Here is an 18029-nt window from a genome sequence, read left to right as displayed (position 1 = left end):
AGTTGTTTACATGTACAGAAAAACATATCACCTGAAAGAGCTATTTTGCAATTATAGATTGAACAGTATCCCTGAATAAACAGAGTAAATGCACTCTTTTCACTCCTTGTTTCTCAGTTTGATGGTAAGGAATGATTGATGTAGACCGTTTTCGGATGACTGTTTTGCTTTTGTGAAAAAGGGGAATCAGACAAAAGTTGCAAAGGCATTCAAAGGCTGTGAGTTCGAGACCCACCAGAGTCACTGTTGTAACCCCTGTTATCTACATTGGTAAATAGGAAAGCCTGCTTGTGTTATTAACTGATGAAAGGAACTGCTAAACTTGGTTCAATTACCACAGAATCCCAGTGTGCTATATGCTGGCCACTGCTTGGTAGGAGTTTCCCGTACGTGAGTGACTGTTCCTTCCTTCCTTCACGCCCCGCTCAACATCGTCTTCTTCTAAAGAGCTTGGCGCTGTCCTCAGAAGCTTTGGTCTTACTCAGCACCTGAGTGGCCCCACCAAGGGCAAAGGGCACACTCTGGACCTGCTAATGACAAAGCGGGTTAACATTTCAAATTACAGTGTGGTAAATGTTACTTTGTCTGATGGTTTCTGTATTTCTCCAGGTGCAATGAGTTTGCAGTCTTCTTTGCAAGACTCAGTTCAGAACATTAAAAATACCATTATTTGCAGATAACAAGCACGCAGCCAGCTAGACAACTGGAGTTAACCCATTTTGCATTTTTGGCTGACAAAACTGTCCAAGAGATCACCACAAGTCTGAGTTCCACTACATGCTGCCTTTATGCATTGCCTACTAGATTTTTAAAGTCTACGGTGAGCAGTCTGTTGGCTCCACTCACTCAAAAAGTCAACATGTTGCTTGGATCTGGAATATTCCCAAGAGCCTTAAAACTGCGGTCATTAAGCCTCTCTTAAAGAAGAGCAGTCTTGATGCCACAGTGCTAAATAATTACCGGCCCATTTCAAACCTACTACTACTACTCAGTTGTCCATTATTTTAATTTTTTTTTTTATCTTTTATTATCAAAAACATCTTACAAGTATTTACATATATTTACATAATTGTACAGACAAACATCACACACAAGTGCAAGGGAATGGGATACACAAGGGCAGGGGGAGAAGAGACAAAAAATTACAGAAAATCAAACACACCATCATTCTCCAAACTTTCTTCAGTGATGGGGGTTGATGCCGTGGTTGGGGGGGGTGATGCCGGGGTCAGAAGATGATGTCCAGGTTTCCAGAGGGTATAAGGTGGATCAGGGTGTTGTGGGGGACGAGGTGGGTGATGAACCGGTGCTCTGCTGCCATGTGGAGGTGTCGGAGGTGTGCGGCCAAGAGTCCTTTGAAGATGGGCCAAGGTTCTGCTGTTTTATTGTCACGGAGATGGATGTTCCTGTTGAGATATAATGTATACCGGGCTATGGAGAGGGTTACAGTTGTCCATTCAGGCGTGCAAATTGTTTACAATGACAGAAAATGCGCTGCTGTTACAAATTGGAATAAGAGATGGAAAAGTATCCCTGCACACACAGATTAACTGCACTCTTTTCACTTTTTGATTCTCAGTTTGTTGGCAAGGAATGACTGACGTAGACCCATTTTGGATGAAAACCGTGTTTTGCGTTTGTGGAAATGAGCATCACGCAAGGATGTATGGGCTCTGTGGCGCAATGGCTAGCGCATTGGACTTCTAGGCATTAGTTGCAAGGGCTTTCAAAGGTTGTGGGTTGAGTCCAACTAGAGTCGCTAATGGTGAGAGAACATTTTTGTTTTTTACAATGGAACGTCTGCGCGCTTTACTATCTGATAAAAAGCACTGCTGAACGAGGTTTATTGCCAAGTGTGCTTGAAAAAGTAAGCAAATACATCGGCATTATGTCAAATAACATTATCTTGCAATTTTTCCTCAATATCCAGATTAACTGCAGTATATTGAGTGCGCAATAAATTGGCGAGAGTCGATTGATTGAAAGACTTCCAGTTTTTTTTTATAGCTACATTGGTACAGGGGATTTAGCTCAAAGGTAGAAAGATTGATGCCCTCGCTCTCCATTAAACACAGTTGATTGGACAGGGGCTGAACTTTCGAATGTTGCTGGCTCGCTTTAAAAAAAAAAGATGTTGCGGCTTGTCGAGTCGCAAATATTTTTTCAACTGGGCTGGATGTCTCTGTGGTGCAATTGGCCAGCGCGCTCGGCTGTGAACCGGGAGGTTGGTGGTTCGAGCCCACCCAGGGACGACAAGCTATTTTGGAAGAGCTATCGCAGGCAAAATCCACGAGGTAACATTGTTTGCTGAATATCTACCTGAAACAGGTTGGAGTAACATTTTAGAGGCGCTGTGGCTTAGTTGGTCAAAGTGCCTGTCTAGTAAATCCCAGCAGTGCCTTCATGATAGCCTTTCAAGCAAATCAGTTGTTTACATGTACAGAAAAACATATCACCCCAAAGAGCTATTTTGCAATTATAGATTGAACAGTATCCCTGAATAAACAGAGTAAATGCACTCTTTTCACTCCTTGTTTCTCAGTTTGATGGTAAGGAATGATTGATGTAGACCGTTTTCGGATGACTGTTTTCTTTTGTGAAAAAGGGGAATCAGACAAAAGTTGCAAAGGCATTCAAAGGCTGTGAGTTCGAGACCCACCAGAGTCACTGTTGTAACCCCTGTTATCTACATTGGTAAATAGGAAAGCCTGCTTGTGTTATTAACTGATGAAAGGAACTGCTAAACTTGGTTCAATTACCACAGAATCCCAGTGTGCTATAGGCTGGCCACTGCTTGGTAGGAGTTTCCCGTACGTGAGTGACTGTTCCTTCCTTCCTTCACGCCCCGCTCAACCTCGTCTTCTTCTAAAGAGCTTGGCGCTGTCCTCAGAAGCTTTGGTCTTACTCAGCACCTGAGTGGCCCCACCAAGGGCAAAGGGCACACTCTGGACCTGCTAATGACAAAGCGGGTTAACATTTCAAATTACAGTGTGGTAAATGTTACTTTGTCTGATGGTTTCTGTATTTCTCCAGGTGCAATGAGTTTCCAGTCTTCTTTGCAAGACTCAGTTCAGAACATTAAAAATACCATTATTTGCAGATAACAAGCACGCAGCCAGCTAGACAACTGGAGTTAACCCATTTTGCATTTTTGGCTGACAAAACTGTCCAAGAGATCGCCACAAGTCTGAGTTCCACTACATGCTGCCTTTATGCATTGCCTACTAGATTTTTAAAGTCTACGGTGAGCAGTCTGTTGGCTCCAATCACTCAAAAAGTCAACATGTCGCTTGGATCTGGAATATTCCCAAGAGCCTTAAAACTGCGGTCATTAAGCCTCTCTTAAAGAAGAGCAGTCTTGATGCCACAGTGCTAAATAATTACCGGCCCATCTCAAACCTACTACTACTACTCAGTTGTCCATTATTTTATTTTTTTTATCTTTTATTATCAAAAACATCTTACAAGTATTTACATATATTTACATAATTGTACAGACAAACATCACACACAAGTGCAAGGGAATGGGATACACAAGGGCAGGGGGAGAAGAGACAAAATATTACAGAAAATCAAACACACAATCATTCTTCAAACTTTCTTCAGTGATGGGGGGTGATGCCGTGGATGGGGGGGTGATGCCGGGGTCAGAAGATGATGTCCAGGTTTCCAGAGGGTATAAGGTGGATCAGGGTGTTGTGGGGGATGAGGTGGGTGATGAACCGGTGCTCTGCTGCCATGTGGAGGTGTCGGAGGTGTGCGGCCAAGAGTCCTTTGAAGATGGGCCAAGGTTCTGCTGTTTTATTGTCACGGAGATGGATGTTCCTGTTGAGATATAATGTATACCGGGCTATGGAGAGGGTTACAGTTGTCCATTCAGGCGTGCAAATTATTTACAATGACAGAAAATGCGCTGCTGTTACAAATTGGAATAAGAGATGGAAAAGTATCCCTGCACACACAGATTAACTGCACTCTTTTCACTTTTTGATTCTCAGTTTGTTGGCAAGGAATGACTGACGTAGACCCATTTTGGATGAAAACCGTGTTTTGCGTTTGTGGAAATGAGCATCACGCAAGGATGTATGGGCTCTGTGGCGCAATGGATAGCGCATTGGACTTCTAGGCATTAGTTGCAAGGGCTTTCAAAGGTTGTGGGTTGAGTCCCACTAGAGTCGCTAATGGTGAGAGAACATTTTTGTTTTTTACAATGGAACGTCTGCGCGCTTTACTATCTGATAAAAGGCACTGCTGAACGAGGTTTATTGCCAAGTGTGCTTGAAAAAGTAAGCAAATACATCGGCATTATGTCAAATAACATTATCTTGCAATTTTTCCTCAATATCCAGATTAACTGCAGTATATTGAGTGCGCAATAAATTGGCGAGAGTCGATTGATTGAAAGACTTCCAGTTTTTTTTATAGCTACATTGGTACAGGGGATTTAGCTCAAAGGTAGAAAGATTGATGCCCTCGCTCTCCATTAAACACAGTTGATTGGACAGGGGCTGAACTTTCGAATGTTGCTGGCTCGCTTTAAAAAAAAAAAGATGTTGCAGCTTGTCAAGTCGCAAATAATTTTTTTGACTGGGCTGGATGTCTCTGTGGCGCAATTGGCCAGCGCGCTCGGCTGTTAACCGGGAGGTTGGTGGTTCGAGCCCACCCAGGGACGACAAGCTATTTTGGAAGAGCTATCGCAGGCAAAATCCACGAGGTAACATTGTTTGCTGAATATCTACCTGAAACAGGTTGGAGTAACATTTTAGAGGCGCTGTGGCTTAGTTGGTCAAAGTGCCTGTCTAGTAAATCCCAGCAGTGCCTTCATGATAGCCTTTCAAGCAAATCAGTTGTTTACATGTACAGAAAAACATATCACCTGAAAGAGCTATTTTGCAATTATAGATTGAACAGTATCCCTGAATAAACAGAGTAAATGCACTCTTTTCACTCCTTGTTTCTCAGTTTGATGGTAAGGAATGATTGATGTAGACCGTTTTCGGATGACTGTTTTGCTTTTGTGAAAAAGGGGAATCAGACAAAAGTTGCAAAGGCATTCAAAGGCTGTGAGTTCGAGACCCACCAGAGTCACTGTTGTAACCCCTGTTATCTACATTGGTAAATAGGAAAGCCTGCTTGTGTTATTAACTGATGAAAGGAACTGCTAAACTTGGTTCAATTACCACAGAATCCCAGTGTGCTATATGCTGGCCACTGCTTGGTAGGAGTTTCCCGTACGTGAGTGACTGTTCCTTCCTTCCTTCACGCCCCGCTCAACCTCGTCTTCTTCTAAAGAGCTTGGCGCTGTCCTCAGAAGCTTTGGTCTTACTCAGCACCTGAGTGGCCCCACCAAGGGCAAAGGGCACACTCTGGACCTGCTAATGACAAAGCGGGTTAACATTTCAAATTACAGTGTGGTAAATGTTACTTTGTCTGATGGTTTCTGTATTTCTCCAGGTGCAATGAGTTTGCAGTCTTCTTTGCAAGACTCAGTTCAGAACATTAAAAATACCATTATTTGCAGATAACAAGCACGCAGCCAGCTAGACAACTGGAGTTAACCCATTTTGCATTTTTGGCTGACAAAACTGTCCAAGAGATCACCACAAGTCTGAGTTCCACTACATGCTGCCTTTATGCATTGCCTACTAGATTTTTAAAGTCTACGGTGAGCAGTCTGTTGGCTCCACTCACTCAAAAAGTCAACATGTTGCTTGGATCTGGAATATTCCCAAGAGCCTTAAAACTGCGGTCATTAAGCCTCTCTTAAAGAAGAGCAGTCTTGATGCCACAGTGCTAAATAATTACCGGCCCATTTCAAACCTACTACTACTACTCAGTTGTCCATTATTTTAATTTTTTTTTTTATCTTTTATTATCAAAAACATCTTACAAGTATTTACATATATTTACATAATTGTACAGACAAACATCACACACAAGTGCAAGGGAATGGGATACACAAGGGCAGGGGGAGAAGAGACAAAAAATTACAGAAAATCAAACACACAATCATTCTTCAAACTTTCTTCAGTGATGGGGGTTGATGCCGTGGATGGGGGGGTGATGCCGGGGTCAGAAGATGATGTCCAGGTTTCCAGAGGGTATAAGGTGGATCAGGGTGTTGTGGGGGACGAGGTGGGTGATGAACCGGTGCTCTGCTGCCATGTGGAGGTGTCGGAGGTGTGCGGCCAAGAGTCCTTTGAAGATGGGCCAAGGTTCTGCTGTTTTATTGTCACGGAGATGGATGTTCCTGTTGAGATATAATGTATACCGGGCTATGGAGAGGGTTACAGTTGTCCATTCAGGCGTGCAAATTGTTTACAATGACAGAAAATGCGCTGCTGTTACAAATTGGAATAAGAGATGGAAAAGTATCCCTGCACACACAGATTAACTGCACTCTTTTCACTTTTTGATTCTCAGTTTGTTGGCAAGGAATGACTGACGTAGACCCATTTTGGATGAAAACCGTGTTTTGCGTTTGTGGAAATGAGCATCACGCAAGGATGTATGGGCTCTGTGGCGCAATGGATAGCGCATTGGACTTCTAGGCATTAGTTGCAAGGGCTTTCAAAGGTTGTGGGTTGAGTCCCACTAGAGTCGCTAATGGTGAGAGAACATTTTTGTTTTTTACAATGGAACGTCTGCGCGCTTTACTATCTGATAAAAAGCACTGCTGAACGAGGTTTATTGCCAAGTGTGCTTGAAAAAGTAAGCAAATACATCGGCATTATGTCAAATAACATTATCTTGCAATTTTTCCTCAATATCCAGATTAACTGCAGTATATTGAGTGCGCAATAAATTGGCGAGAGTCGATTGATTGAAAGACTTACAGTTTTTTTTTATAGCTACATTGGTACAGGGGATTTAGCTCAAAGGTAGAAAGATTGATGCCCTCGCTCTCCATTAAACACAGTTGATTGGACAGGGGCTGAACTTTCGAATGTTGCTGGCTCGCTTTAAAAAAAAAAGATGTTGCGGCTTGTCGAGTCGCAAATATTTTTTCAACTGGGCTGGATGTCTCTGTGGTGCAATTGGCCAGCGCGCTCGGCTGTTAACCGGGAGGTTGGTGGTTCGAGCCCACCCAGGGACGACAAGCTATTTTGGAAGAGCTATCGCAGGCAAAATCCACGAGGTAACATTGTTTGCTGAATATCTACCTGAAACAGGTTGGAGTAACATTTTAGAGGCGCTGTGGCTTAGTTGGTCAAAGTGCCTGTCTAGTAAATCCCAGCAGTGCCTTCATGATAGCCTTTCAAGCAAATCAGTTGTTTACATGTACAGAAAAACATATCACCCCAAAGAGCTATTTTGCAATTATAGATTGAACAGTATCCCTGAATAAACAGAGTAAATGCACTCTTTTCACTCCTTGTTTCTCAGTTTGATGGTAAGGAATGATTGATGTAGACCGTTTTCGGATGACTGTTTTGCTTTTGTGAAAAAGGGGAATCAGACAAAAGTTGCAAAGGCATTCAAAGGCTGTGAGTTCGAGACCCACCAGAGTCACTGTTGTAACCCCTGTTATCTACATTGGTAAATAGGAAAGCCTGCTTGTGTTATTAACTGATGAAAGGAACTGCTAAACTTGGTTCAATTACCACAGAATCCCAGTGTGCTATAGGCTGGCCACTGCTTGGTAGGAGTTTCCCGTACGTGAGTGACTGTTCCTTCCTTCCTTCACGCCCCGCTCAACCTCGTCTTCTTCTAAAGAGCTTGGCGCTGTCCTCAGAAGCTTTGGTCTTACTCAGCACCTGAGTGGCCCCACCAAGGGCAAAGGGCACACTCTGGACCTGCTAATGACAAAGCGGGTTAACATTTCAAATTACAGTGTGGTAAATGTTACTTTGTCTGATGGTTTCTGTATTTCTCCAGGTGCAATGAGTTTCCAGTCTTCTTTGCAAGACTCAGTTCAGAACATTAAAAATACCATTATTTGCAGATAACAAGCACGCAGCCAGCTAGACAACTGGAGTTAACCCATTTTGCATTTTTGGCTGACAAAACTGTCCAAGAGATCGCCACAAGTCTGAGTTCCACTACATGCTGCCTTTATGCATTGCCTACTAGATTTTTAAAGTCTACGGTGAGCAGTCTGTTGGCTCCAATCACTCAAAAAGTCAACATGTTGCTTGGATCTGGAATATTCCCAAGAGCCTTAAAACTGCGGTCATTAAGCCTCTCTTAAAGAAGAGCAGTCTTGATGCCACAGTGCTAAATAATTACCGGCCCATTTCAAACCTACTACTACTACTCAGTTGTCCATTATTTTAATTTTTTTTTTTTCTTTTATTATCAAAAACATCTTACAAGTATTTACATATATTTACATAATTGTACAGACAAACATCACACACAAGTGCAAGGGAATGGGATACACAAGGGCAGGGGGAGAAGAGACAAAAAATTACAGAAAATCAAACACACCATCATTCTCCAAACTTTCTTCAGTGATGGGGGTTGATGCCGTGGTTGGGGGGGGTGATGCCGGGGTCAGAAGATGATGTCCAGGATTCCAGAGGGTATAAGGTGGATCAGGGTGTTGTGGGGGACGAGGTGGGTGATGAACCGGTGCTCTGCTGCCATGTGGAGGTGTCGGAGGTGTGCGGCCAAGAGTCCTTTGAAGATGGGCCAAGGTTCTGCTGTTTTATTGTCACGGAGATGGATGTTCCTGTTGAGATATAATGTATACCGGGCTATGGAGAGGGTTACAGTTGTCCATTCAGGCGTGCAAATTGTTTACAATGACAGAAAATGCGCTGCTGTTACAAATTGGAATAAGAGATGGAAAAGTATCCCTGCACACACAGATTAACTGCACTCTTTTCACTTTTTGATTCTCAGTTTGTTGGCAAGGAATGACTGACGTAGACCCATTTTGGATGAAAACCGTGTTTTGCGTTTGTGGAAATGAGCATCACGCAAGGATGTATGGGCTCTGTGGCGCAATGGATAGCGCGTTGGACTTCTAGGCATTAGTTGCAAGGGCTTTCAAAGGTTGTGGGTTGAGTCCCACTAGAGTCGCTAATATTGAGAGAACATTTTTGTTTTTTACAATGGAACGTCTGCGCGCTTTACTATCTGATAAAAAGCACTGCTGAACGAGGTTTATTGCCAAGTGTGCTTGAAAAAGTAAGCAAATACATCGGCATTATGTCAAATAACATTATCTTGCAATTTTTCCTCAATATCCAGATTAACTGCAGTATATTGAGTGCGCAATAAATTGGCGAGAGTCGATTGATTGAAAGACTTCCAGTTTTTTTTTATAGCTACATTGGTACAGGGGATTTAGCTCAAAGGTAGAAAGATTGATGCCCTCGCTCTCCATTAAACACAGTTGATTGGACAGGGGCTGAACTTTCGAATGTTGCTGGCTCGCTTTAAAAAAAAAAGATGTTGCGGCTTGTCGAGTCGCAAATATTTTTTCAACTGGGCTGGATGTCTCTGTGCTGCAATTGGCCAGCGCGCTCGGCTGTTAACCGGGAGGTTGGTGGTTCGAGCCCACCCAGGGACGACAAGCTATTTTGGAAGAGCTATCGCAGGCAAAATCCACGAGGTAACATTGTTTGCTGAATATCTACCTGAAACAGGTTGGAGTAACATTTTAGAGGCGCTGTGGCTTAGTTGGTCAAAGTGCCTGTCTAGTAAATCCCAGAAGTGCTTTCATGATAGCCTTTCAAGCAAATCAGTTGTTTACATGTACAGAAAAACATATCACCCGAAAGAGCTATTTTGCAATTATAGATTGAACAGTATCCCTGAATAAACAGAGTAAATGCACTCTTTTCACTCCTTGTTTCTCAGTTTGATGGTAAGGAATGATTGATGTAGACCGTTTTCGGATGACTGTTTTCTTTTGTGAAAAAGGGGAATCAGACAAAAGTTGCAAAGGCATTCAAAGGCTGTGAGTTCGAGACCCACCAGAGTCACTGTTGTAACCCCTGTTATCTACATTGGTAAATAGGAAAGCCTGCTTGTGTTATTAACTGATGAAAGGAACTGCTAAACTTGGTTCAATTACCACAGAATCCCAGTGTGCTATATGCTGGCCACTGCTTGGTAGGAGTTTCCCGTACGTGAGTGACTGTTCCTTCCTTCCTTCACGCCCCGCTCAACCTCGTCTTCTTCTAAAGAGCTTGGCGCTGTCCTCAGAAGCTTTGGTCTTACTCCGCACCTGAGTGGCCCCACCAAGGGCAAAGGGCACACTCTGGACCTGCTAATGACAAAGCGGGTTAACATTTCAAATTACAGTGTGGTAAATGTTACTTTGTCTGATGGTTTCTGTATTTCTCCAGGTGCAATGAGTTTGCAGTCTTCTTTGCAAGACTCAGTTCAGAACATTAGAAATACCATTATTTGCAGATAACAAGCACGCAGCCAGCTAGGCAACTGGAGTTAACCCATTTTGCATTTTTGGCTGACAAAACTGTCCAAGAGATCACCACAAGTCTGAGTTCCACTACATGCTGCCTTTATGCATTGTCTACCAGATTTTTAAAGTCTACGGTGAGCAGTCTGTTGGCTCCAATCACTCAAAAAGTCAACATGTCGCTTGGATCTGGAATATTCCCAAGAGCCTTAAAACTGCGGTCATTAAGCCTCTCTTAAAGAAGAGCAGTCTTGATGCCACAGTGCTAAATAATTACCGGCCCATCTCAAACCTACTACTACTACTCAGTTGTCCATTATTTATTTTTTTTTTTATCTTTTATTATCAAAAACATCTTACAAGTATTTACATATATTTACATAATTGTACAGACAAACATCACACACAAGTGCAAGGGAATGGGATACACAAGGGCAGGGGGAGAAGAGACAAAAAATTACAGAAAGTCAAACACACAATCATTCTTCAAACTTTCTTCAGTGATGGGGGGTGATGCCGTGGATGGGGGGGTGATGCCGGGGTCAGAAGATGATGTCCAGGTTTCCAGAGGGTATAAGGTGGATCAGGGTGTTGTGGGGGATGAGGTGGGTGATGAACCGGTGCTCTGCTGCCATGTGGAGGTGTCGGAGGTGTGCGGCCAAGAGTCCTTTGAAGATGGGCCAAGGTTCTGCTGTTTTATTGTCACGGAGATGGATGTTCCTGTTGAGATATAATGTATACCGGGCTATGGAGAGGGTTACAGTTGTCCATTCAGGCGTGCAAATTATTTACAATGACAGAAAATGCGCTGCTGTTACAAATTGGAATAAGAGATGGAAAAGTATCCCTGCACACACAGATTAACTGCACTCTTTTCACTTTTTGATTCTCAGTTTGTTGGCAAGGAATGACTGACGTAGACCCATTTTGGATGAAAACCGTGTTTTGCGTTTGTGGAAATGAGCATCACGCAAGGATGTATGGGCTCTGTGGCGCAATGGATAGCGCATTGGACTTCTAGGCATTAGTTGCAAGGGCTTTCAAAGGTTGTGGGTTGAGTCCCACTAGAGTCGCTAATGGTGAGAGAACATTTTTGTTTTTTACAATGGAACGTCTGCGCGCTTTACTATCTGATAAAAGGCACTGCTGAACGAGGTTTATTGCCAAGTGTGCTTGAAAAAGTAAGCAAATACATCGGCATTATGTCAAATAACATTATCTTGCAATTTTTCCTCAATATCCAGATTAACTGCAGTATATTGAGTGCGCAATAAATTGGCGAGAGTCGATTGATTGAAAGACTTCCAGTTTTTTTTATAGCTACATTGGTACAGGGGATTTAGCTCAAAGGTAGAAAGATTGATGCCCTCGCTCTCCATTAAACACAGTTGATTGGACAGGGGCTGAACTTTCGAATGTTGCTGGCTCGCTTTAAAAAAAAAAGATGTTGCAGCTTGTCAAATCGCAAATATTTTTTGACTGGGCTGGATGTCTCTGTGGTGCAATTGGCCAGCGCGCTCGGCTGTTAACCGGGAGGTTGGTGGTTCGAGCCCACCCAGGGACGAAAAGCTATTTTGGAAGAGCTATCGCAGGCAAAATCCACGAGGTAACATTGTTTGCTGAATATCTACCTGAAACAGGTTGGAGTAACATTTTAGAGGCGCTGTGGCTTAGTTGGTCAAAGTGCCTGTCTAGTAAATCCCAGCAGTGCCTTCATGATAGCCTTTCAAGCAAATCAGTTGTTTACATGTACAGAAAAACATATCACCTGAAAGAGCTATTTTGCAATTATAGATTGAACAGTATCCCTGAATAAACAGAGTAAATGCACTCTTTTCACTCCTTGTTTCTCAGTTTGATGGTAAGGAATGATTGATGTAGACCGTTTTCGGATGACTGTTTTGCTTTTGTGAAAAAGGGGAATCAGACAAAAGTTGCAAAGGCATTCAAAGGCTGTGAGTTCGAGACCCACCAGAGTCACTGTTGTAACCCCTGTTATCTACATTGGTAAATAGGAAAGCCTGCTTGTGTTATTAACTGATGAAAGGAACTGCTAAACTTGGTTCAATTACCACAGAATCCCAGTGTGCTATATGCTGGCCACTGCTTGGTAGGAGTTTCCCGTACGTGAGTGACTGTTCCTTCCTTCCTTCACGCCCCGCTCAACCTCGTCTTCTTCTAAAGAGCTTGGCGCTGTCCTCAGAAGCTTTGGTCTTACTCCGCACCTGAGTGGCCCCACCAAGGGCAAAGGGCACACTCTGGACCTGCTAATGACAAAGCGGGTTAACATTTCAAATTACAGTGTGGTAAATGTTACTTTGTCTGATGGTTTCTGTATTTCTCCAGGTGCAATGAGTTTGCAGTCTTCTTTGCAAGACTCAGTTCAGAACATTAGAAATACCATTATTTGCAGATAACAAGCACGCAGCCAGCTAGACAACTGGAGTTAACCCATTTTGCATTTTTGGCTGACAAAACTGTCCAAGAGATCACCACAAGTCTGAGTTCCACTACATGCTGCCTTTATGCATTGTCTACCAGATTTTTAAAGTCTACGGTGAGCAGTCTGTTGGCTCCAATCACTCAAAAAGTCAACATGTCGCTTGGATCTGGAATATTCCCAAGAGCCTTAAAACTGCGGTCATTAAGCCTCTCTTAAAGAAGAGCAGTCTTGATGCCACAGTGCTAAATAATTACCGGCCCATCTCAAACCTACTACTACTACTCAGTTGTCCATTATTTTTTTTTTTTTTTATCTTTTATTATCAAAAACATCTTACAAGTATTTACATATATTTACATAATTGTACAGACAAACATCACACACAAGTGCAAGGGAATGGGATACACAAGGGCAGGGGGAGAAGAGACAAAAAATTACAGAAAGTCAAACACACAATCATTCTTCAAACTTTCTTCAGTGATGGGGGGTGATGCCGTGGATGGGGGGGTGATGCCGGGGTCAGAAGATGATGTCCAGGTTTCCAGAGGGTATAAGGTGGATCAGGGTGTTGTGGGGGATGAGGTGGGTGATGAACCGGTGCTCTGCTGCCATGTGGAGGTGTCGGAGGTGTGCGGCCAAGAGTCCTTTGAAGATGGGCCAAGGTTCTGCTGTTTTATTGTCACGGAGATGGATGTTCCTGTTGAGATATAATGTATACCGGGCTATGGAGAGGGTTACAGTTGTCCATTCAGGCGTGCAAATTATTTACAATGACAGAAAATGCGCTGCTGTTACAAATTGGAATAAGAGATGGAAAAGTATCCCTGCACACACAGATTAACTGCACTCTTTTCACTTTTTGATTCTCAGTTTGTTGGCAAGGAATGACTGACGTAGACCCATTTTGGATGAAAACCGTGTTTTGCGTTTGTGGAAATGAGCATCACGCAAGGATGTATGGGCTCTGTGGCGCAATGGATAGCGCATTGGACTTCTAGGCATTAGTTGCAAGGGCTTTCAAAGGTTGTGGGTTGAGTCCCACTAGGGTCGCTAATGGTGAGAGAACATTTTTGTTTTTTACAATGGAACGTCTGCGCGCTTTACTATCTGATAAAAGGCACTGCTGAACGAGGTTTATTGCCAAGTGTGCTTGAAAAAGTAAGCAAATACATCGGCATTATGTCAAATAAGATTATCTTGCAATTTTTCCTCAATATCCAGATTAACTGCAGTATATTGAGTGCGCAATAAATTGGCGAGAGTCGATTGATTGAAAGACTTCCAGTTTTTTTTATAGCTACATTGGTACAGGGGATTTAGCTCAAAGGTAGAAAGATTGATGCCCTCGCTCTCCATTAAACACAGTTGATTGGACAGGGGCTGAACTTTCGAATGTTGCTGGCTCGCTTTAAAAAAAAAAAGATGTTGCGGCTTGTCGAGTCGCAAATATTTTATTGCCTAGGCTGGATGTCTCTGTGGTGCAATTGGCCAGCGCGCTCGGCTGTTGACCGGGAGGTTGGTGGTTTGAGCCCACCCAGGGACGAGAAGCTATTTTGGAAGAGCTATCGCAGCCAAAATCCACGGGGTAACGTTGTTTGCTGAATATCTACCTGAAACAGGTTGGAGTAACACTTTAGAGGCGCTGTGGCTTAGTTGGTCAAAGTGCCTGTCTAGTAAATCCCAGCAGTGCTTTCATGATAGCCTTTCAAGCAAATCAGTTGTTTACATGTACAGAAAAACATATCACCCGAAAGAGCTATTTTGCAATTAGAGATTGAACAGTATCCCTGAATAAACAGAGTAAATGCACTCTTTTCACTCCTTGTTTCTCAGTTTGATGGTAAGGAATGATTGATGTAGACCGTTTTCGGATGACTGTTTTCTTTTGTGAAAAAGGGGAATCAGACAAAAGTTGCAAAGGCATTCAAAGGCTGTGAGTTCGAGACCCACCAGAGTCACTGTTGTAACCCCTGTTATCTACATTGGTAAATAGGAAAGCCTGCTTGTGTTATTAACTGATGAAAGGAACTGCTAAACTTGGTTCAATTACCACAGAATCCCAGTGTGCTATAGGCTGGCCACTGCTTGGTAGGAGTTTCCCGTACGTGAGTGACTGTTCCTTCCTTCCTTCACGCCCCGCTCAACCTCGTCTTCTTCTAAAGAGCTTGGCGCTGTCCTCAGAAGCTTTGGTCTTACTCCGCACCTGAGTGGCCCCACCAAGGGCAAAGGGCACACTCTGGACCTGCTAATGACAAAGCGGGTTAACATTTCAAATTACAGTGTGGTAAATGTTACTTTGTCTGATGGTTTCTGTATTTCTCCAGGTGCAATGAGTTTGCAGTCTTCTTTGCAAGACTCAGTTCAGAACATTAAAAATACCATTATTTGCAGATAACAAGCACGCAGCCAGCTAGACAACTGGAGTTAACCCATTTTGCATTTTTGGCTGACAAATCTGTCCAAGAGATCACCACAAGTCTGAGTTCCACTACATGCTGCCTTTATGCATTGTCTACCAGATTTTTAAAGTCTACGGTGAGCAGTCTGTTGGCTCCAATCACTCAAAAAGTCAACATGTCGCTTGGATCTGGAATATTCCCAAGAGCCTTAAAACTGCGGTCATTAAGCCTCTCTTAAAGAAGAGCAGTCTTGATGCCACAGTGCTAAATAATTACCGGCCCATCTCAAACCTACTACTACTACTCAGTTGTCCATTATTTTATTTTTTTTTATCTTTTATTATCAAAAACATCTTACAAGTATTTACATATATTTACATAATTGTACAGACAAACATCACACACAAGTGCAAGGGAATGGGATACACAAGGGCAGGGGGAGAAGAGACAAAAAAATACAGAAAATCAAACACACAATCATTCTTCAAACTTTCTTCAGTGATGGGGGGTGATGCCGTGGATGGGGGTTGATGCCGGGGTCAGAAGATGATGTCCAGGTTTCCAGAGGGTATAAGGTGGATCAGGGTGTTGTGGGGGATGAGGTGGGTGATGAACCGGTGCTCTGCTGCCATGTGGAGGTGTCGGAGGTGTGCGGCCAAGAGTCCTTTGAAGATGGGCCAAGGTTCTGCTGTTTTATTGTCACGGAGATGGATGTTCCTGTTGAGATATAATGTATACCGGGCTATGGAGAGGGTTACAGTTGTCCATTCAGGCGTGCAAATTATTTACAATGACAGAAAATGCGCTGCTGTTACAAATTGGAATAAGAGATGGAAAAGTATCCCTGCACACACATATTAACTGCACTCTTTTCACTTTTTGATTCTCAGTTTGTTGGCAAGGAATGACTGACGTAGACCCATTTTGGATGAAAACCGTGTTTTGCGTTTGTGGAAATGAGCATCACGCAAGGATGTATGGGCTCTGTGGCGCAATGGATAGCGCATTGGACTTCTAGGCATTAGTTGCAAGGGCTTTCAAAGGTTGTAGGTTGAGTCCCACTAGAGTCGCTAATGGTGAGAGAACATTTTTGTTTTTTACAATGGAACGTCTGCGCGCTTTACTATCTGATAAAAGGCACTGCTGAACGAGGTTTATTGCCAAGTGTGCTTGAAAAAGTAAGCAAATACATCGGCATTATGTCAAATAACATTATCTTGCAATTTTTCCTCAATATCCAGATTAACTGCAGTATATTGAGTGCGCAATAAATTGGCGAGAGTCGATTGATTGAAAGACTTCCAGTTTTTTTTATAGCTACATTGGTACAGGGGATTTAGCTCAAAGGTAGAAAGATTGATGCCCTCGCTCTCCATTAAACACAGTTGATTGGACAGGGGCTGAACTTTCGAATGTTGCTGGCTCGCTTTAAAAAAAAAAAAGATGTTGCGGCTTGTCAAGTCGCAAATATTTTTTCGACTGGGCTGGATGTCTCTGTGGCGCAATTGGCCAGCGCGCTCGGCTGTTAACCGGGAGGTTGGTGGTTCGAGCCCACCCAGGGACGACAAGCTATTTTGGAAGAGCTATCGCAGGCAAAATCCACGAGGTAACATTGTTTGCTGAATATCTACCTGAAACAGGTTGGAGTAACATTTTAGAGGCGCTGTGGCTAAGTTGGTCAAAGTGCCTGTCTAGTAAATCCCAGCAGTGCCTTCATGATAGCCTTTCAAGCAAATCAGTTGTTTACATGTACAGAAAAACATATCACCTGAAAGAGCTATTTTGCAATTATAGATTGAACAGTATCCCTGAATAAACAGAGTAAATGCACTCTTTTCACTCCTTGTTTCTCAGTTTGATGGTAAGGAATGATTGATGTAGACCGTTTTCGGATGACTGTTTTGCTTTTGTGAAAAAGGGGAATCAGACAAAAGTTGCAAAGGCATTCAAAGGCTGTGAGTTCGAGACCCACCAGAGTCACTGTTGTAACCCCTGTTATCTACATTGGTAAATAGGAAAGCCTGCTTGTGTTATTAACTGATGAAAGGAACTGCTAAACTTGGTTCAATTACCACAGAATCCCAGTGTGCTATATGCTGGCCACTGCTTGGTAGGAGTTTCCCGTACGTGAGTGACTGTTCCTTCCTTCCTTCACGCCCCGCTCAACCTCGTCTTCTTCTAAAGAGCTTGGCGCTGTCCTCAGAAGCTTTGGTCTTACTCAGCACCTGAGTGGCCCCACCAAGGGCAAAGGGCACACTCTGGACCTGCTAATGACAAAGCGGGTTAACATTTCAAATTACAGTGTGGTAAATGTTACTTTGTCTGATGGTTTCTGTATTTCTCCAGGTGCAATGAGTTTGCAGTCTTCTTTGCAAGACTCAGTTCAGAACATTAAAAATACCATTATTTGCAGATAACAAGCACGCAGCCAGCTAGACAACTGGAGTTAACCCATTTTGCATTTTTGGCTGACAAAACTGTCCAAGAGATCACCACAAGTCTGAGTTCCACTACATGCTGCCTTTATGCATTGTCTACCAGATTTTTAAAGTCTACGGTGAGCAGTCTGTTGGCTCCAATCACTCAAAAAGTCAACATGTCGCTTGGATCTGGAATATTCCCAAGAGCCTTAAAACTGCGGTCATTAAGCCTCTCTTAAAGAAGAGCAGTCTTGATGCCACAGTGCTAAATAATTACCGGCCCATCTCAAACCTACTACTACTACTCAGTTGTCCATTATTTTATTTTTTTTATCTTTTATTATCAAAAACATCTTACAAGTATTTACATATATTTACATAATTGTACAGAC

At 43.0% G+C, this 18029-nt stretch overlaps 3 non-coding genes across 3 annotated transcripts; all 3 read left to right on the top strand.

Annotated features, from left to right (window-relative positions):
* The first annotated feature begins 2178 nt into the window (after nt 1–2178).
* trnah-gug (transfer RNA histidin (anticodon GUG)) lies at nt 2179–2252 on the top strand. Its single transcript has one exon. It is a non-coding gene; the product is annotated as a tRNA-His (tRNA).
* Nucleotides 2253–4598: 2346 nt separating this feature from the next.
* Nucleotides 4599–4672, top strand: trnan-guu (transfer RNA asparagine (anticodon GUU)). Its single transcript has one exon. It is a non-coding gene; the product is annotated as a tRNA-Asn (tRNA).
* Nucleotides 4673–16707: 12035 nt separating this feature from the next.
* trnan-guu (transfer RNA asparagine (anticodon GUU)) lies at nt 16708–16781 on the top strand. Its single transcript has one exon. It is a non-coding gene; the product is annotated as a tRNA-Asn (tRNA).
* Nucleotides 16782–18029: the final 1248 nt, after the last annotated feature.

The sequence above is a fragment of the Eucyclogobius newberryi genome, unplaced genomic scaffold (genome assembly GCF_026437365.1).
Source record: "Eucyclogobius newberryi isolate DKJ021-1_F unplaced genomic scaffold, fEucNew1.0.hap1 SCAF_720, whole genome shotgun sequence".
NCBI lineage: Eukaryota > Metazoa > Chordata > Actinopteri > Gobiiformes > Gobiidae > Eucyclogobius > Eucyclogobius newberryi.
This window is presented reverse-complemented; position numbering and strand designations above follow the sequence as displayed.